We start from the raw sequence: 21,177 nt of genomic DNA, 5'->3' as shown, positions 1-21,177 counted from the left end.
GCGGATCAAATGGCCTGCAGCTAACATGACTTCACTGTGGAAGCAGTTTGATGAAGATGTTAACCAAATTCTGGAGGCAATGGCGAAGGGAGGGGTTGATCGGAAGCTGCAAGCCATGACAACAATTATTGTCAGTATCGCAGCTGAACAGTTCGGAGAAGAGGAGAAGGAAGGCTCCAAAACATCTTACTCGAAGAACCAAAGAGCATTGAGGATCCACAACATCAGGCAGGAGATGAAAGTGCATTGGCTTGGCCCAGCTGATGTGCATACTACAAAAGAAGATCAGGGTCCTCCGCCAGGCAGAGTGGCATCAGAGGCGGCATCGTGAAAGGGCCCGAAAACGTGCTGCCTTTATCGCCAATGCCTTCAAGTTCACCAAGGAGTTGCTGGGGAAGAAGCGCAGTGGGAAACTGGCCTGTTCACAGGAAGACATAGACCAACATCTAAAGAAGATATATAATGATCCTGAAAGAGAGCAGGAGTTGGGAGAGTGCGACATCCTAATAGACCCACCTGAACCGGATGTGCAGTTCGACATGTCAGACCTGCAACTAAAGGAAGTCAGAGAGGTCGTCCGCAAAGCAAGGGCAAGCTCGGCTCCAGGACCAAGCAACACCTCGTACAAAGTGTACAAGAACTGCCCCAAGCTCCTGCTGTGTCTGTGGAAGATCCTGAGAACCTTCTGGAGAAGGGGGAAAATCCCAGAACAGTGGAGAGTGGCTGAAGGGGTGTGGATCCCGAAGGAGGAAAATGCCACCCAGATAAATCAGTTTCGCATCATCTCCCTGCTGTGTGTCGGGGTGAAGATCTTCTTCAGTGCAGTTTCTAACCGGATGTGCACCTAGCAAAGAACACCTATATTGATACATCAGTCCAGAAGGGTGGCATTTCAGGGATGCCGGGCTGTCTGGAGCACATCGGTGTGATGACACAGCTCATCAGGGAGGCCAGAGAGAACAAGGGCAACCTGTCAGTGTTGTGGCTCGACCCGGCGAATGCATATGGCTCCATTCCGCACAAGCTGGTGCAGCTCACACTGACCAAATATCACGTCCCCAGCAGAATCAGAGACCTTATCGCTGACTATTACAGCAACTTCAGGATGAGGGTCTCTTCAGGAACAATTACATCAACCTGGCATAAGGTGGAGATCGGCATCATCACAGGGTGCATCATCTCAGTGACACTGTTCTCCCTAGCCATGAACATGCTCACTAAGTCTGCTGAACCAGAGTGCAGAGGGCCCAGAATGAATTCCACTCAATGGCGACCACCTATCAGGGCATTCATGGATGACCTCACAGTCACCACAGAATCAGTTCCAGGCTGCCGGAGGATTCTGCAAGGGCTCGAAAAGCTGGTGGAGTGGGCCCGGATACGTTTCAAACCTGCCAAATCAAGATCGATGGTGCTGAGGAAAGGGAAGGTGGAGAACAAGTTCCGGTTCAGCATCGCAGGCACAGCCATCCCAACCATCATAGAAAAGCCAGTCAAGAGCTTAGGCAAAGTTTTTGACAGCTCTTTAAGGGACACAACATCCATTCAGGCAACCTGCACCGAGTTGGATGGCTGGCTGAAATCTGTGGACAAGTCTGGCCTACCTGAGAAGTTTAAAGCCTGGATGTATCAGCATGGCATTCTTCCCAGAATCCTGTGGCCCCTCCTCGTCGATGCAGTTCCGATCTCGACAGTCGAAACCTTAGAGAGGAGGGTTAGCAACCACCTCAGGAGATGGCTGGGGCTGCCAAAGAGCCTGAGCAGAATCGCACTCTATGGACACAACAAACTGCAACTGTCCTTCAAATCCTTGGAGGAAGAATTCAAGGTAATAAAAGCCAGAGAAGTGCTACAGTATAGGGACTCAAGTGACCTGAAGGTGGCTAGAGCAGGGATCCAAGTAAGTACTGGCAGGAAGTGGAGGGCAGAGGAAGCTGTTCAGGAGGCAGAGGCGAGGTTGCATCACAGGAGGCTGGTGGGAGTGGTCACATGAGGCCGAGCTGGGCTAGGATCCTTTCCAACTCCCCAAATGGACACCAGAGGGAAGGAAAGGCGTCGTCTAGTTCAGGAGGAGGTGAGAGCAGTAGCGGAGGAGATGAGAGCCTGCAAGGCGGTGGGAATGAAGCAACAGGGAGCTTGGACAAGATGGGAGAATGTGGTTGAGAGCAAAGTGACCTGGGCTGATCCTTGGAAAGCCGAACCACACCGCATCCAATTTCTCATCCAGGCAGTGCATGATGTGCTTCCAAGTCCATCAAACCTGCACACATGGGGCAAGGCAGAGTCATCTGCGTGCCCACTGTGCTCCAAGCGAGGAACCCTGCAGCACATCCTCAGCGGCTGTGCAAGGGCACTTGGTGAGGGACGTTACAAGTGGAGGCATGATCAGGTCCTAAAGACCATCGCTGAAGCCGTCAGCGCAGGAGTTGAGTGGGCGAAGTGGTCCCGACCCTCCAAGCAGACCATTGCCTTTGTCAGAGCTGGGGAGCAGCCAATACCTGCCAAAAGAACATCTGCAGGCATTCTGACCTCTGCAAGGGACTGGCAGCTGTTGGTGGACCTCGAAGGGCAGCTGAAGTTCCCCAACCATATTGCAGCCACCACCCTGCGGCCAGACATTGTCCTAGTGTCTGAGTCGACTAAGCAAGTGGTGCTGCTGGAGCTGACAGTCCCATGGGAAGATAGCTTGGAAGAGGCCTTTGAAAGGAAGCTCTCGAAGTACGCAGGACTGGTCAGCAACTGTCAGCAGGCTGGATGGAGAGCGAGGTGTCTCCCAGTGGAGGTTGGTTGTAGGGGATCGTAGCCCATTCTTTAGTTAGAGCCTTCACCCATTTTGGGCATCGAAGGAGAGAGAAAGAGGAGAGCCATCTGCAGTACCACCGATGCGGCAGAGAGGACCTCAAGATGGCTGTGGCTCAAAAGAGGGGAGACATGGAGTCATAAGTAGCTAGCCAACTGGACACAAGCTGGGGTCTGATCAGCCCCGGCTGGGTCACCTGGAGGAGGTGGTATGATGTTGAAAGACCCAAAACACCTGATGATTCCAGGAACATCACTGAAGATGTGTCCAGAAGCATCAATAGATATATGTACACAGCTGGGATATGATTTTGCTCTCTGTAATCTGTCTTTGTAAACCACTTTTTTTCTGGACACTGACATATTTAGTTTGAAGACTCACTTAGTCCAAAGAATTAATAATATGCCACAGATAATGGAATACAAAAAGTGTATAAATAATAGCTAAACCTTCTGTAAGAATAGCACAAACCATCCATTTAACAAAAATAGACTAAAATTCTCCGACTAAATTAACAACAATTACACATACTTTTAAAAGTCAGTGGTTTTCAGGTTTCACAGTTAGCAACTAATGTATCATTACCTTGATTAGTTCTCAGAACAACCAACACAATAACTATTACTAAAATTATAATAGCAATATAGTCTATTTCTGCAGTTGGTTTGACTATCCTGGCCTTAGGAAAAATATATTATTCCAACCACATTGAAGCCAAAACCGTGATACACAAAAGCAGCAAAGAAAGTAGACAACCATAGGAAATTGCAACTTAGATGATTGTCACAACAGCAAGCCTCAAGGAGAAACAACTGATCACTGAGCCTCCATAGGAGACACTGAAAAAACTAGCTTTCTCTCCATTGTTCTTCCAGTCCCCACCACAAGAAGTGATTGACTTTAACCAGTAGAAACCAAAGGAATGACCCTTCACCTGGTTAATGAGTGTTTTTATATCCAAGAATCACAGAACAGAGACAAATATTTTTCTGACTTGACAACAAAGGTCCCATTTCACAAATGTCAGGGGCAGTCATTATCGTGTGAAACTAACGACCATTCGTGGGACTTTCCCCTTCCTTAGACTCACAGGAACATTGGAAGTTCATAACTCCTAATGCACTGGATTTTTAAACCATAGTTGAACCAAAGTAGTTGTGTGAACTTATTGTCTAGATGTGTAGCCTCACCAGCCAGAACTGGGTAGCAACTAAGCAGCTGGAAAACTCTGACTTTGGCTACGTCCACACTAGACCGGATAATTTTGAAAATGCCGGTTTCGAGTAAAAACGACAGGCGTCCACACTATACGTTTTTCAAAATATCTCTGTCCACACCAAAATCGATATTTGGGTGAATCTACTCCTACTGCGCATGCGCAGACACATCTACAGAAAACAAGCGAAGAGGAAACGGTATAATATTTACGTTTCTGCAGCAGCGTTGTGCTATTTCCATAGAATAAAACTAGAGTACCAACAACAACAGCAAAAGAAAGTTTTCAACAATGTCTTCGAGGGATACAAAGAAAACCTCCGCTGGAAAAATCAGACTGGACTTCTTCGCTTAGACAGACAATGAAGTTGAGCTGTCTTTACGAGTTACAAGTGACTACAAAGTCAGCAAAGCAGTAGAGATGTTTAGTTCCAAACAAACTATTAACGTAGACAATAAAATAAACAACACATGCATGTAGCCGTCCTTTACCCAAGATCAACAATAGATTGGAATCTTCTGCCGCCAGACCGGCACAGTATCTCTGACATTAATATTTTTAAAGATAGACTCAATCAAATCAATTTAGGAGATCTAGTCAAAAAAGCTCACCTTACAATTTAACTCTCACGCTGTTCACACCGACTGCGCGTTATAACAGCCGTCCGGCAGTGCTTGCGTAGTACCAAGCAGAAGCAGAAAAAGCATTGCTGTTGTGGTGTTGTCATGACAACGTGTTTAAATCTCTCCGTTTACCCAGTCCACACTACAACGCCAAACAATCGCATTCAAATTTACACACTCTGGAGAGTGTTTTCGAAAATCTCCATTTTTGGGGGATGAAAACGCCATTTCAGTGTGGACAGGGCATCAAAATGAAGAGAAAAAGCTTCGTTTTCAAAATTATCCGGCGTAGTGTTTTGAATCAGACAGCATAAAATATACATTCCATACTGGCCTCAAACATGCAATAAAAAGATCAGAAAGCAAAATATATTTTTAAACCCCATACAGTTTCAAGTATATTGTACTCTTATTCCAAATCCAATATCAAACTGGATGCCATGACAAGTTAATAGGTTAAAATTGGTAACAATAACTGTTTTAAGTATATGTTGTGGGAACAAACATAAGCACTTTATTACTTACTTCATCTGTGTTAATTTTCAAAATATTTTATTGCATTGCAGAAGTGTAACCTACCACCTATACTTACTTGAATTAGGAAAAAGAATTTTAGATAGACCAAATAAAGAAATCTACTTCCAATAAGACCATAGGACCATAAGACATGCAGCAAAATTAGGCATCCTAGAGTATGGCAATGGCTGTCTGAGATCACAAAAAAACTGCATTGTTGTGGACACATCTCAACAAGAAAACCAGCAGTCCCCTCCATAAACTGTCTATACTTTGCTGCATTAGTGAAAAAGCCAACATAATCAAAGACCTCACCCACACAGACATCCATCAAGGCAGAAGATCCAAAAATCAAGAAATTGGATCAAGGACAGCATCTATCCTGCTACTAGATGGTCCCTTTGTATGTTAAAATAGATTCCTAACCTTATAATAGCCTTGCACATTGTATGTCTGCACTTTCCCTGCAACTGTAACACTTCATTCTGCATTCTGTTATTGCTTCTCTCTCATATTACCTCCATGTACTGGCACAATGAAATGACCTATATGATGGCATACAAAGCAAAGTTTTTTCACCGCTCAGGTATATGTGATAGCAATGAATCAATTTTCCGATTTGTGTTGAAAGACTATTTCTGAAATATGTATGGTCTTGGGAAATAGCTTTGCTTTGTTTTTACACAATGAGAGTCAATGACCTGGACATCACTGTTTATAAAGGTGGAGGAACAGAGCTAAAAGAAAACTGGATAAGAATTTGAGGAAAATACACTTGCAGGACTAAAGAGATACATCAGCGCAAATGGGATTGACTGCGTTGTTTGACAGAAACCCAGCAGAGATCTAACATCAAATGGATCACCTTGTTACAACAAGCATACAACTTCTCAGCCTGGTATCAATCTAGAAAAACTTGCTCACATCTTCCAATATTTATTTCCTCTTTACGATATGGAAGCTTTAATGGATTATAACACTGTGGTATTATCATAGACTATATCCAAAATTTAACATAATTTCTATGCTTTAGTTCTACTCGTTCGTTCAGACATGAACACTCTCCCTATGCTCTGTACGTCCTATTTATGGCTTTATGTGCTTTACTGATACTTTGTAACATGTACAAATGTTTGTACATTTGGAACAACAAACGGCTTCTTCTCCTCCACCTCATTTAGAAACTTGTATGCTGTAATAAATACTTTGTTAAGTACAGCCAGTTCATCAAAAAGCAACATTGTTTCAAGCCATGGCCAAAGAAGCCATGGGAATAAACAGTAATGCTTGCTTGAGCCACCCATGAGTCTTAAATGATTCTGCTCAACAATTTACTGTAAAACTCTGGCATCTTGGAAGTCTGGTGGTGCCAGATTGACAGGTTTATCACAATTAACTATTACTCATTAATAATGCACACTCCAACACTTTTTATTCACTTCTTAAAAACTTTTTATTCAATGACATAATAAATTTTCCAGGGGCTCAGTGCACTTAAAGGGAGTGTGGGAAAGGGGGCTCCGGTCATCGTATGTCAAACAAAGATCCAGTTACTTGGCTAGCAATGAAGAGATGATTCTGCAAAGATTCATAAAGTGACATAAACTGCACTGCATTTACTCAACAAGGCTACTTTACAAACTCAGCAAGATCAAATAGTGCACAAGCACACTGCCACTTTACTGCTACACAGTTTTGACTTAGAAGTATATGACTGTTCTTTTCCTATCTCTGGATATCACTGGACAGCAGTTCATTAACTTCAAGGGCAATAATTACTCTGGACCCAACATGAATTGAATTGACTTTATTTCTTACATCCTCCATATACAGGAGTAAAAATCTTTACATTATGTCTCCATCTAAATGTGCGATGTATAGTAATTTATAATAAATAGTATGTACAACAGGATAGCCAATATAATAGAAATAGAGTTGTGGCAGCATGAATTAAGCAGTCTGATAGCCTGATGGAAGAAGCTGTCCCCGGAGTCTGTTGGGTCCTGGCTTTTATGTTGCAGTACCATTTCCCAGATGGTAGCAGCTGGAACAGTTTGCGGTTAGATGACTCAGGTCACCAATGATCCTTTAGGCCCTTTTTACACACCTGTCTTTGTAAATGTCCTGAATAGTGGGAAGTTCACATCTACAGATGCGCTGGGCTGTCTGCACCACTCTCTGCAGAATCCTGCGATTGAGGGAAGTGTAACTCCCATACCATGCAGTGATACAGTCAGTCAGGATGCTCTCAACTGTGCCCCTATAGAAAGTTCTTAGGATTTGGGGGTCCATACCAAACTTCTTCAACTGCCTGCGGTGAAAGAGGCGCTGTTGTGCATTCATTTTTCTTCATATAGCTGGTATGTACAGACCACCTGAGATCCTCAGTGATGTTTACGCCGAGCAACTTAAAGCTGCTCACTCGCTCAACCCCAGATCCACTGATGTCAATAGAGGCTAGTCTGTCTCCATTCCTCTTGTAGTCCACAACCAGCTCCTTTGTTTTTGTGACATTGAAGAAGAGGTTGTTTACTTGACACTGCTGTGTCAGGGTGATGACTTCTTTTCTGTAGACTGCCACATTATTATTTGAGATTAGATCAATCAGTGTAGTGTCGTCAGCAAATTTAATTAGCAGATTGGAGCTGTGGGTGGTGGCAATCATGGGTATACAGAGAGTAAAGGAGGAGGTTTAGTACACAGTTCTGAGGGACACCAACCAAAACAGAAAATAAATAAAGTTCACCATGATTCAACTAATATTTCAACATCAAGCAAAATTTGCCACCATCATTAATTATGAGCAAGCTACCATAGAAGTACAGTGGATTCCGGTTAATTGGGCCATTGGTTAATCAGAGCAGCCATTTATTTGGGACAACAGTCTTAAAAAAAAACAAAAATTAAACAGAAAATAGCTGGAATTCCCTTTGTTTATTTGGGGCAACATGCGGTCTAATTGGGGAAGGAGACTGTTGCCGTCCAGTTTCTGACTAGCATCTGTTGCATGCACTTGCATGGCTGTTAAACACAACACACGCTTAGAGCAATCTGTTTTTAAACCGCATCAGTGTGTTAAAAAAGCAGTGATTTTTGTCACCGGTAGTACACAAGAAATAAGCAGTAAGACAATTCTGAACTGTTTTGCTCACTGCTGTTTCAAGCATTCAGGCTTGGAGATGCCAGAAACACCTGGGAGTGCAAATCAAATAATTTCACTATTTCAACGTTAGGAATTACGAGGGTATCAATAATTATTTTGAATATTACAATGAAAATGGAGACTTGGAAGTTGTAAATGTTAAAAAGATTGCATAAAGGCAGTCCATTATCTGCATGAGGTGCCTGTGTTGATTTTCTTCATTTACAGTCAAAAAAAAAACAGTAAGTGGAAGAATTGGATCAGCCATGATTGAATGGCGGAGCAGACTCGAAAGGCCGAATGGCCTACTTCTGCTCCTATATCTTATTGTCTTAAATGAATTCCTCTGTCGATAAGTATTAACTAATACACAGTTTTATAGTACTGTAGAGGTATTGTCACTACCTGAATTTATTCTGTATTTTATTTAAATACATAAATTGCTACTCAGTTAAACAGTAGTTTGTCTTTTCTATAACTTTTAACTATTTACATAAAAATTCAGCTAATTGGAGCAGTCACTTAATTGGGTCAAAACGTACTGGTCCCAATGTGCCCCAATTAATCACAATCCACTGTATTTTATTTGAAAAGCTTAGTGCTTTTCTCTCCCACAACTTTACAGCTCCATCCACTTTCTATCTCTCTTGCTGAAAGGTGTTCAATTGATCATCTGAACAAGGTGATTAAATGAGCTCTCTCCCCCATTTCTCTATTGAGTCTTAGTATAGATGGAAAGAGAGTTGGGGAGAGGGGCTGTGGTGGCAATGAAGTGTTGAGGGAGGTGATGGAATTAATGGAGGTAACGGAAGGAAGACCATGAAAATGTGATCAGTGGTGAAATAGTTTGCATTTAGGTCAACCTGCCATTCAAATGCTGTTTGAATTGACTATGAAAAGGAGAGATATTTATTTACTACCTCAAAATTTTAAACAGAATTTTTCTGACAGTCCTGCGTTGTTTTAAAGTTGCTTTCAACAGACTCAACTATGATACTAAAATTTTCTCTGCATGGTTTACTCATTGAACAAAAAACGAAAAGGATAACATTCGTTCACAACCACCATTCAAAAAAAGTATATTTTCCTCATAGTGATGATAGCTTTTAAAACAAAAAAACATGTCACAATAAAACTATTATTTCTTTCCATTTTATACAAATTAACCTGTCTCCTAGATACATGATCAAATTCCACCTGGAGCATTAATGAAGCTTGCATCACAACAACACAGCAAGTGGTGGCTCAGAGAGAAGATTAAACTTTCTCTGTTTGATCAACAGCACAAATGAGCTTTAAAGAACAAGTTCTGCCTTACTGATGGACTGCAATCTGAGGCTACGTCCACACTATGCCGGATAATTTTGAAAACGCCGGTTTCGAGTAAAAACGACAGGCGTCCACATTAAGCGTTTTTCAAACTATCTCCCTCCATATTAGGCGGATATTTGGGCAAATCTCCTCCTACTGGGCATGCGCAGGACACACAGAAAACAAATGAAGAGGAAACGGTATACTTAGTGTGCTTTTGTCCAGTTACAGAGTAGAAAAACTTTAAAGGAATTGCTCTTGGCTCTTGTACAGGAGGACTTAAAACTTAAAAAAAACAAATACTGGAGCGTATGGAGGCAACCGACAGGGAGTTGACAGACAATATGATCCAGCTGACGACGAACATTGAAAAACTGACTAACTCTCTTGCATTAATAAAGCACCTTGTCAAATGTATAAAACGTCTGCATCAGTGTTATCTTGTATTTCCATACAATGTTACATTAGGCTGTTACACATCTATTGTCAGAGAAGTGCTTGCATAAATAGGTAAACCACCTTCATACAAGCAAGGACAGAAAACAGGGCGAAGTGAGTACACTTATTTATTCAGTAAGCTATGGGTCAAAGTATTTGGTGAGTACATTTCTAACCCTTCTGGCTTCAGTCTCGTCCGTCTGTTCTGAAATTGTTAGGTGGTGGCGTTCAAGAAAACAACGAACATCTGTTCCGGCACGTCATGACAGAGTATTTAAATAGTCAAAAAAGCTCACTTTACAATTTAACTCTCACGCCGTTCACACCGACTGCGCCTTATAACAGCCGTACGGCAGTACCAAGCAGAAACAGAAAAAAGCATTGTTGTTGTGGTGTTGTTATGACAGCGTTTTTAAATCTCTCTGTTTACCCCGTACACACTACGCCGGATATTAAGCGTTTTCAGATTTATTCACTCTGGAGAGTGTTTTCAAAAATCTCCATTTTCGGGGGCTGAAAACGCCGGCTCAGTGTGGACGGGAGGGCAAAACGAAGAGAAAAAGCTTCGTTTTCAAAATTATCCGGCGTAGTGTGGACGTACCCTGAGTATTTGCTATCAACACCTAATAAACAGTAATTTGGAGTCGAACATGCAGTTAGTACTTGTGTATTTAATATTTCAAAGTTCACAGTTCAAAGTAAGTTTATTACCAAAGTGCATATATGTCACCATATACAACCCTGAAATTCATTTTCTTGTGGACATACTCAATAAATCCATAATAGAATAATAACCATAATAGAATCAATGAAAGACCACACTAACTTGGGCATTCAACCAATGTGCCAAAGACAACAAACTGCAAATACAAAGAAAAAAAAGCAATAAATATCGAGAACATGAGATGAAGAGTGTTTGAAACTGAATCCATACGTTGTAGGAACATTTCAATGATGGGACAAGTGAAGTTGAGTGAAATTATCCTCTTTGGTTCAAGAGCCTGATGGTGAGGGGTAATAACTGTTCCTGAACCTGGTGGTGAGTCCTGAGGCTCCAGCACTTCTTCATGATAGCAGCAGCAAGAAGAGAGCATGTTCTGGGTGTGGTGGGAGTCCCTGATGACAGGTGCTACTTTCCTGTGACGACATTTCATGTAGATGTGCTCAATGGTGGGAGGGCCTGACCCATGATGGACTGAGCAGTATCCACTAAGTTTTTGTAGGATTTTCTGTTGAAGGGCGTTGGTATTTTCATACCAGGCTGTGATACAGCCAGTCAATATAGTCTCCACTACACATCTATAGAAGTTTGTCAAAGTTTTAGATGTAATGCCGAATCTTCACAAACTCCTAAGTGGAGGCACTGTTGTGCTTTGCTTGTAATTGCATTGGTGTGCTGGGCCCAAGACAGGTCCTCAAATTAAAAGTTGCTGACCCTGATCCTCCGATGAGGACTGGTTGCTACCTCTGATTAAAAGTTGCTACCTCTGATCCTCCGATGAGGACTGGCTCATGGACCTCCAGTTTCCTCCTCCTGAAGTCAATAATCAGCTCCCTGGTTTTGCTGACATTAAGAGGTTGTTGTCATGGCACCACTCAGCCAGATTTTCAATTTCAGTAATATCTAAGTAATATTGTGAATATCTTGTTTGGAAACACGTTCTTTGATGTTCAAATAATTCATTACAAAGTTATCATGCCACTATGTGATACGTGCGTGCCTTGCTTAAAATAAAACTGAAACTAGCAGGTTCTCCTTGCCTCTGGCCTTTTTGCGATCAATTAGTTCTTATGTTTTGGAGTTACAAAACATAACAGTACTCAAGTAAAATTAAATCAGAATCTCAAAAATTACACTTATTCCAGCAATTCTAATATTACCTAGATTATGAAAATTAATGCAGAAGACGACAATCAAAGATGACTGCAATCATGCAATCTTACGGGATTGACCATTAAAGCCATATGGATGGAATGTAGAAAGGATGGTCACTTTGATGGGATTACAATATAGGCTCCCCAATAGTTCGTGGGAATTGGAGGAACAAATATGCGAGAAGACTGCAGGAAGCAGTGAGACAGAAAGGGTTGTAATTGAATGTCATTTCAATATATTGACTTCAGCAGCCCAAAGGGTTTGGATCGGAGTAATTTTTTTAGTGTAATCAGGAAAGTTTTTCTTAAGCAATATATAGACAATGAGATTAAGGGGAGGGGCAACACTGGATATCCAATTGGGAAATGCGCCTGGGCAAGTGACTTATGTGTCAGTGGTGAAGCATTATGGTACCATAATTCTTGGTTTTAAAATAGTTGTGGAAAAAAGATAGAAATGGTCCACAAATGAAAATGCTAAACTGAGACAAGGCAAAATTTGAAGGCATCAACAGGAACTTGCTAAGGTTGATTAGGAGCTCTTAGCAGATGAAGTAACATTTGGCCAATGGGTGGCCTTTAATTAGAGACAGAGTCCAGGGACAGCACACCTCCATTAGAGTGGAAAGCAAGGCTGGCATACTGAGAACTATTGAGTACTTGTGGTAAATTCCGCCATTTCTTTTAGTGCCCTGGAATGCATTCCATCAGCACTACGGGACTCGTCTATCTTCAGGCCCACTAGTTTGCTCAGCACTACCTCTTTAGTGATAGTTATTGTACCAAGGTCCTCATCTATAATTATATCAATAACATTGCTCTTTGGCATGTTAAGTGTATCCTCCCTTGTGAAGACTGAGCAAAACAGTCATTCAAAGCCATGGGCATTTCTGTATTATCCAAAATTAATTTTTCCTTCACACCTTCCAAGTGGAGCCCTGATGACTAACACACCATCCTCATCAATCCTCTTCATTAAAAGGTGACAGGATAGTAGACATCATTTCCATTGTCCTTAGCAAGACTTTTGATAAAAATCCAGTAAATTTTCCCCTTCTTCATTTCTGCATTTTGGTCCACTCTCACCCCTTCTCCTCACCTGCCTATCACATCCCCCTGGTGTCACTTCTCCTTCTCTTTCTCCCATCGTCTACTCTCCTTTCAGATTCCTTCTTCTCCATCCCTTTACCTTTTCCACTTATCTCCCAGCTTCTTACTTCATCCCCTCTCCCCCACCCACCTCGTTTAACCTATCACCTTCTAGCTTGTACTCTCCCCTTCCCCACCTTCTTATTCAAATGTCTTCCCCCTTCCTTTCCAGGCCTGATAAATTGTCTTGGCCCGAAACATTGACTGTTTATTCCTATCCATAGATGTTGCCTGACCTGGTGAATTCCTCCAGCATTTTGTGTGTATTGCTGTAGAAGATGGTACAATATTGATGAGGCACAGACAGATATGTGGATAGAGAAGGTTTTGAGGGATACGGGCCAAAGACAAGCAAATGGGACTAGCTCAGATTGACATCTTGGTTGGCATATATGAGTTAGTCTAACAAGGACATTTCTGCGCTGTATAGCTCTGATTCCATGATATAGTTTGGAAGAGTTTCCAGTTATTACGTGCAAAGCAATTCAGTTAAATAAACAATAAAAGCTGACACCGAGCTATCTGACAGAAAAGACTTAATACAGTGAGCTGTCTTCAAAAGCAACTGCTAACCACTTAAGGTTTGCTTTGGAAAATGACAAGGCAATCTTTCAAGTGGATGCTGCCATGAACCAGCAGTAGTACGATCATTACTGTTGAGAGAAAAACTTTGTGTATGAGCACATCTCCATTAATGTCATGGGAATCGATAAGAAACAAGAATCTGCATTACAGGAAGTAACAATACAGATAGTCTTTTAAGAATGCTGCACCTCTGTAATGCTGGAGCGACCTAACGTTTTCTGACCAAGTGGAACTCACAACATACGAAATAGGAGACGGTCTCTCGGTCCTTCAAGCTTACCCAGTATATTCCTACTTCATAGGTTCCACCTTAAACATCAGAAACAAAAGAGATTCTGCAGATGCTGGAATTCTACAGAAAAACATCAAATGTTGTAGGAACTCAGCTGCTCAAGGCAGCATCTAAGGAGGGGAATAAACAGTCAAGACGTTTTGGGCTCTACCACTGATGCTGCCCTCACCCACAACTTCTCCATTTCCGAGACATCCACTTTCACCCCATCTTCCAAGCTACCATAACAGGGATAGAGTTCCCTCTGTCTTTACCTACCACACCACAAGCCTCTTACACTTTACACATCTTTCTGAAATCCCCACTCTCTGCTTTCCACAGGGATTGCACACTCTGACTCCCTTGTCCATTTATCCCTTCTTGAATGATCTCCCTCCTGGCACTTATTCCTGCAAGCAGGACATGTGCGACACCTGGCCCTTCACATCCTCCCTCACCACCATTTAGGGCCCCAAACAATCCTTGCAGGTGAGGCAACACTTCACCTAAAAGTTTGATAGGGTCATATAATGTATGTGGTGCTCCCAGTGTGACATCCTCTAAATCAGTTGATTGGACCACTTCATTTAGCACTACACAGGTGAATTTCTCAGTGGTGAACTACAGCTATGAAGAACCCTGCTGCACCTGATGACCCTGTGATCTCCACATCAGAGGCCAATGTTAGGCTGTCTTTAAAGAGAGTGAACCCTTGCAAGGCAGAAGGTCCCGATGGAGTACCTGGTAAGGCTCTGAAAACCTGTGCCAACCAACTAGTGGGAGCATTCAAGGACATTTTCAAACTCTCATGCTATGGGTGGAACTTCCCACTTGCTTCAAAAAGGCAACAATTATACCAGTGCCTAATTAGAATAATATAAGCTGCCTTAATGACTATCGCCCAGTAGCACTCACATCGACAGTGATGAAATGCTTTGAGAAGTTAGTCATGACTAGACTGAACTCCAGCCTCAGCAAGGACCTGGACCCACTGCAACTTGCCTATCACCACAGTAGGTCAACAACAGATGCAATTTCAATGGCTCTCCACACGGCTTTAGACCACCTGGACAACACAAATACCTACTCCAGGATGCTGTTCATTGACTATAGCTCGGCATTTAATACGATCATTCCCACAATCCTGATTGAGAAGTTACAGAACCTAGGCCTCTGTACGCCCCTCTGCAATTGGATCCTTGAATTCCTAACTGGAAAACCACAGTCTGTGCGGATTGGTGATAACATATCCTCCTCGCTGACGGTCAACACTGGCGCATCTCAGGGGTGTGTGCTTAGCCCTCTGTTCTACTCTCTATACACACATGACTGTGTGGCTAGGAACAGTTCAGATAGCATCTATAAATTTGCTGACGACACAACCATAGTTGGTAGAATTTCAGGTGGTGACAAGAGGGTGTACAGGAGTGAGATATGCCAAGTAGTGGAGTGGTGCTGCAGCACAACCACTCAACGTCAGTAAGACTAAAGAGCTGATTGTGGACTTCAGGAAGGGCAAGACGAAGGAGCACATACCAATCCTCATAGAGGGATCAGAAGTGGAGAGAGTAAGCAGCTTCAAGTTCCTGGGTGTCAAGATCTCTGAGGATCTAACCTGGTCCCAACATATCGATGTAGTTATAAAGAAGGCAAGACAGTGGCTATACTTTATTAGGAGTTTGAAGAGATTTGGCATGTCAACAAATACACTCAAAAACTTCTATAGTTGTACCGTGGAGAGTATTCTGCCAGGCTGCATCATTGTCTGGTATGGAGGGGCTACTGCACAGGACTGAAAGGAGCTGCAGAAAGTTGTAAGTCCAGTCAGCTCCATCTTGGGTACTACAAAGTACCCAGGACATCTTCAGGGAGCGATGTCTCAGAAAGGCAGCGTCCATTATTAAGGACCTTCAGCACCCTTTTCTCACTATTACCATCAGGTAGGAGGCACAGAAGCCTGAAGGCACACACTCTGCCATTCAGGAACAGCTTCTTCCCCTCCGCCATCCGATTCCTAAATGGACATTGTATCTTTAGACACTAACTCACTTTTTAAAATATACAGCATTTCTGTTTTTGCACTTTTAAAAAAAATCTATTCAATATACGTAATTGATTTACTTATTTATTATTTTTATTTTTTTCTCTCTCGGCTAGATTATGGTATGTATTGCATTGAACTGCTGCTGTTAAGTTAACAAATTTCACATCACATGCCTGTGATAATAAACCTGATTCTGATCATCCATTTTAATTCTACTTCCTTTTCCCATTCCAACTTATTGGTCCATGGCCTCTACTACTGTCACAATGAGGACAGTCTCAGGTTAGAGGAGCACACCTCATATTCCGTCTGGGCAGCCTCCAACCTGATGGCATAAACATCGATTTCTCCCCCTCCCCTTCTCTTTTTTAAAAATTCTGGCTCCACCCCCATCCCTTCTCTTCTCCTTACTTGTCCATCACCTCGCTCTGGTGCCCCCCCTTTTTCCCTTTCTCCCAAGATCCACTCTAACTTCATTATTCTTCCCCCACTTTCTTATTCTGGCTTCTTTCCCCTTCCCTTGCAGTCCTGATGAAAGGTTTCAACTCTATTCTTCTCCACAGGTGGTCCCTGACCTGCTGAGTTCCTCTAGCATTCTGTGTGTGTTACCTTAAATAACAGTTTTCTTGTCCTAACCCTATTTCACATGATTCCATTGATATCCAAAGATCTATTGATCTGTTGTGACAGCAATTAATGGTTGAGCCTCCATAGTCCTCCAGGGGAAAAATGTTTAAAAGATGATTTCTCATCCTCTGAAGATGCTTTTTGGTTCATTCCTAAGTGCCCTTACCCTCATTTTCAGAATCTTACCTCTTGTTGTAGACTTCATAGCTAGGGGAAAATATCATCTTCTCATCTGCTCTATTGAGCCCACTAAGAATTCACATTTATCTGTGGCTGTGAAACCACAAAGTTTCCTACAAAGTTTGTGTGTTTGGGTATCATTGGGCCAGATTAATTTCTAACCCTCAAAGGCTGTAGTATTTCCAGATGAAGCTTACAAACAGCATCTTAAAAGAACCCTAACTTTTAGGCATGTCAGCCAATGTAAATTATATTGGGGAAAATTTAAAATGTTAGCTTTCAAACTGAAAAATATAGGAAGTAGAAGAACACAAAATAGTAATGGAAACAGTATAGAAAAAACAGACCTAATACCAATGTAGAAATCAAAATATACAAGAATCAAAAACTAAGCTTTTATTTTTGTAGCACAGTAACAGTGAAAAATTAGTTACCTTCACAGTCAGCCAAGGAGTAAAGAACTTTTTACTGGCTTGGAATCCTACAATATTATAATAAACCCAAGGCTTTTCTTCCTTCTCTTGTTAAAATAGTTATCTACACATATATTGCACGATGTTAAAGAATTTAATTTATTTTTTAAACACATTCCACGACCCCCACTCCACCCAAATTGAAAAGGAGTTCTAAGAATAATGCTAGTACTGTATGAAAATTATGCCAGTGCTCTGGCATTTTTTCCAAGTATGAAGTTAGTAATTCATAGTATGATTGGAATCTCAGCATGGGGAGAAAAAAGCACAAAGGCATGGAGGTTTGTAAGTGACTAAAATTGCCCAAGGAAAAACTGCTGTAATGCACCAATGCTGTAAAACAGATAAGAGAATTTAAAGTTTTATGCCTGGCACATAAAGCAGGTTTTGCATATACACAGTTCTCGGCACTTCCAATTAATAAAGCAGGTTTTGCATATACACAGTTCTCGGCAAAATCAATTACTAGAAGTGTTAAAATCCTTGGCATGTGAAAAAATAAATTACGGTTGAATTGCACATATTTTACACATTTTCAACAAATTATCCACAATATATACTTCAATCATTAAGAGAACATGCTGGCAACAACTTAATACCAGTGTGCAATCAAACTGCACTAATGTGATTCCTTCCTCTCCAGCCCTTTACCTTTCCAATCCACCTGGCTTCATCTATTACCTTCCAGCTTTCCTCCTTCCTCACCTTTTTATTCTGGTGCCTTCCTCACTTCTGGAGTCAATTATAAAAGATGAAATAGCGGCACATTTGGATAGCAGTAACAGGATTGGTCCGAGTCAGCATAGATTTACGAAGGGGAAATCATGCTTGACTAATCTTCTGGAATTTTTTGAGGATGTAACTATGAAAATGGACAAGGGAGAGCCAGTGGATGTAGTGTACCTGGACTTTCAGAAAGCCTCTGATAAGGTCCCACATAGGAGATTAGTGGGCAAAATTGGAGCACATGGTATTGGGGGTAGGGCACTGACATGGATAGAAAATCAGTTGGCAGACAAGAAACAAAGGGTGGGGATTAACGGGTCCCTTTCAGAATGGCAGGCAGTGACTAGTGGGGTACCGCAAGGCTCGGTGCTGGGATCGCAGCTATTTAAAATATACATTAATGATTTAGATTAAGGGATTAAACGTAACATTAGCAAATTTGCAGATGACACAAAGCTGGATGTTATGAGAATGCATGGTAACTTGGACAGGTTGGGTGAGTGGGCAGATACAGTTTAATGTGGATAAATGTGAGGTTATCCACTTTGGTGGTAAGAACAGGAAGGCAGATTACTATCTGAATGGTGTCAAATTAGGAAAAGCGGAAGTATGAGATCTAGGTGTCTTTGTTTATCAGTCACTAAAGTAAGCATGCAGAACAGCAGGCAGTGAAGAAAGCTAATGGCATGTTGGCCTTCATAACAAGGGGAGTTGAGTATAGGAGCAAAGAGGTCCTTCTGCAGTTGTACGGGGCCCTGGTGAGACCACACCTGGAGTATTGTGTGCAGTTTTGGTCTCCAAATTTGAGGAAGGACATTCTTGCTATTGAGGGAGTGCAGCGTAGGTTCACAAGGTTAATTCCCAGGATGGCAGGACTGTCATGTCTTGAAAGATTGGAGCGACTGGGCTTATATACTCTGGAATTTAGAAGGATGAGAGGGATTCTGATTGAAACATAAGATTATTAAGGGATTGGACACGCTAGAGGCAGGAAACTATGTTCCCAATGTTGGGTGAGTCCAGCACCAGAGGCCACAGTTTAAGAATAAGGGGTAGGCCATTTAGAATGGAGCTGAGGAAAAACTTTTTCACCCAGAGAGTTGTGGATCTGTGGAATGCTCTGCCTCAGAAGGCAGTGGAGGCCAATTCTCTGGATGCTTTCAAGAAAGAGTTAGATAGAGCTCTTAAAGATAGTGGAATCAAGAGATATGGGGAGAAGGCAGGAACAGGGTTCTGATTGTGGATGATCAGCTATGATCACAGTGAGCGGCGGTGCTGGCTCCAAGGGCCGAATGGCCTACTCCTGCACCTATTGTCTATTGTCTCACCTTTTTATTCTGGTGTCTTCCCCTTTCCAGTCCTGAAGGGGGGTTGGGGGGGGGGGGGTTCTCGGCTCGAAAAGTCAACTGTTTGTTCGTTTCCATGGACGCTGCTTGACCTGCTGAGTTCTCCCAGCATTTTGTTTGTGTTGCTTGGGACCTACGGCATCTACGGAATTTTTTGTGTTAATGATCAAGCTTGTTTTTGTAATCACACTATTTATATTGTATCTATTAATGCTGCTGTGGACCACTGGCTAAGTCCAGCATTTCCGAATAACCAGTCAACTCTCACCATAGAAATATTTTATACAGCAATTGAAATAATATGTTTAAGATTCAAAACAAATTTCTTTGCTATTCTGAGTTACTATATATTTTTTAAATAAAGGAGAAGAATGAAAATCTGCCTGACACAGAAATTTTGTGCCTGGTAAGTGCTATGAAGTGAGCCATCTACAATAAATTTGGTTCCAATATAAATTGAAGTAGCTAATTTCAAGATAGACACGGAGTAAACCAGTCTGCTGTATTTCTGACATCAGGAATGGGGAGTATTGGGTAAGGTAACAAAGAAATGTAATCAATTAAAGTTTTTCTTTTGGCAAGTATAATCTGCAACATTCACTTAAAAAAATTATTTCATTACAGCAGGTAGCCAATACTTGGGATTCAAGAAAATGTTCCAAAGTATAACACTGTCTTAATCATATTTTAATTCTGTAAATAGAAAATAATTCAATTTTGCCTTTTCCATTCGTTTCCTATTTAGCAAGAAATAATCCATTGTATGAAACTAATAAACAATACCAATTATCAATGTATAAATTGGGTATGGGATACAGGTGGGAAGGGATTGTAACTGTGCCACCAGATCAGTCTGGCAGAAAGTTAAGTCAGGGTCAATATTTGAAGGAAATTCTAAGATTTCTCAAACTTCATGTTGAAGTCAGAATAAGGTGTCATCCATCACCAAATTAAAGATTATTAATAATTACGTTCATTTCCTCCTTCCTCTTAAATTGTAACCTTGCTTGCATACAATTGAAATGGAAAGACACACATTCCAGATTTATAATCTGACTGGAGGTATAATTACTAAAGAGTAAAGTACAAGTTTCATTTTACCCTGTTTCCAAAAGCACAATATTACTTTGTTGAAACAAAGTTGGCCACTTAAACAATTCAATGCAATCAAGTTTGGCATTTTCCTGCTTTGGCACATGTCTTCTAACTGGAAAATGAACATCTTGGATCAAATGCTCTTCTGATTGGTTGGTTGGTGACAAAAGAGTATTACGATTTGGCAATATGAACATGCCAGTAACCTGCAGTAGTTTTTCCCCTAGCACTCATTTGCTATGCAACAACAATGTGCAATTATAAAACACCTTTATGATAGTAAAATCTTCCAGAATGCTAAAGTGGACCACAAGCAGGCATAAATCTGCATTCAATCAAACATCAAGATACTGTATATGCCTTCTTAGCTGTCAAAGAGGAATTTTTTTTAGTGTCACAGAATGGTTTAACGTAGGAATTCCAAATCTTAAGGGACTGAGTTTGCTGAAAGTTTAAGAGTAATAGTAGACCAAAAGAAAATGGAAATTACTGAAGGTTTGTGCTGCAGTTGGATAGAGATAGACTTGGAATAATCTGAACAAAGAGGGAGATGATGTAATGGTGGATGATGCAACATAACTGAATGAGATTGAAATAATGGGTGAACAGCTCTTACACAGAAGTGTAAAAAAGACTTTTGATAAGATCAATTTCACAGCAGTTGGGAACTTGGAGGCAAGTCAGCAAGTTGCAAAAAAATGGACAAGTATTTGAACAATATGAAGGTATATTAAAAACACAATACACTACTACCATGGAG

The 21,177-nt window shown here is 41.5% G+C and overlaps 1 protein-coding gene and 1 pseudogene across 4 annotated transcripts in view; one reads left to right on the top strand and one right to left on the bottom strand.

Annotated features, from left to right (window-relative positions):
- Positions 1 to 21,177, bottom strand: part of LOC140205950 (guanine nucleotide-binding protein G(I)/G(S)/G(O) subunit gamma-12-like) — a 137,223-nt gene that overhangs the window by 20,564 nt on the left and 95,482 nt on the right. The window contains exon 1 of one of the 4 annotated variants that reach the window (XM_072273858.1): positions 17,902 to 17,954. The exons of the other annotated variants lie outside the window; for them this stretch is intronic. The gene's annotated coding sequence lies outside the window, so the exon portion shown is untranslated. Of the gene's footprint in view, positions 1 to 17,901; positions 17,955 to 21,177 lie in introns of those variants that run through there. 4 annotated transcript variants of the gene reach the window in all.
- LOC140206229 (uncharacterized) lies at positions 5 to 2,977 on the top strand (annotated as a pseudogene).

Source organism: Mobula birostris, chromosome 12, assembly GCF_030028105.1.
Source record: "Mobula birostris isolate sMobBir1 chromosome 12, sMobBir1.hap1, whole genome shotgun sequence".
Classification (NCBI taxonomy): Eukaryota; Metazoa; Chordata; class Chondrichthyes; order Myliobatiformes; family Myliobatidae; genus Mobula; species Mobula birostris.
The sequence above is the reverse complement of the archived record's forward strand: the minus strand, read 5'-3'. Positions and strand labels throughout refer to the sequence as shown.